Genomic DNA, 881 nt, shown 5'->3' with positions numbered 1-881 from the left:
AAAAAAAAAAAAAAAAGTCACACCATTGTCAAATCAGAACTGCCAATTTATTGCCCCATCTATTGTCCATGTAGCCGGGTACCCATCTTCTAGCACTGAACTATATTTGAAGCTTCATAAGAAAGAGTCCTCTCCTACCCCTGCAGTACACCTTGTCAAAGTTTTGCATTCTTATATACCATTGATCAGGAAGAAAATTCCTCCTGATCATAGTTGGTGATCAGCTTATGCCCTCAATAATGAAGATTAATAGCTCTTGTTATTATTCTGACCACGGTAGCTCCTGGCACAATTGTATTCTTTACATACATCATGTTTTTTGAATTTTGTTAAGCTGGAAGTTCAGCTATCTCAACAAAGGAGGTGGAATGCACAGTGACCGGCAATGTAATGTTTGTGAAGTGACACTGCAACACAAAGCAAATGCTCTGCTCCATTAGGACAAAAGCTGGTGGAATGTTAACTATGTGTTATTGTTAACAGGCAAAACAGCACCCAAGCCTTCCTTAACTCTTTTCTAAGTGCTTAGATTTACTTCAATAATTCCTTGCAGTAATGAGTTCTATAAGTGAAATGAAAAGAAAAGTATTTCTTTTGTCATGTTCTCTTAACCTCCTTGTCCCCTCACTTAGTATTGTGGCAGGAAAGTCTTTGAAGGTCAGGCATTTCTTGACAAGCAGGGACATAATTTACATTTTGATAGCACATTTCTAACTGATGGATTCCAAAGCATGCTTCCAACTATTCATAATGCAGGAATCATTACACCTGGCTCTGTGATAAAAAGCATAGAATGCTACCCAATATCCTTAGGACAGGAAGTGAAGATGAATTTTGAAACCAACAAACCACAAGGGGAATTTTAGTGGGACATAATGTAA

Source organism: Lepidochelys kempii, chromosome 1 (assembly GCF_965140265.1).
Source record: "Lepidochelys kempii isolate rLepKem1 chromosome 1, rLepKem1.hap2, whole genome shotgun sequence".
NCBI classification, from domain to species: domain Eukaryota; kingdom Metazoa; phylum Chordata; order Testudines; family Cheloniidae; genus Lepidochelys; species Lepidochelys kempii.
The sequence above is the reverse complement of the archived record's forward strand: the minus strand, read 5'-3'. Positions refer to the sequence as shown.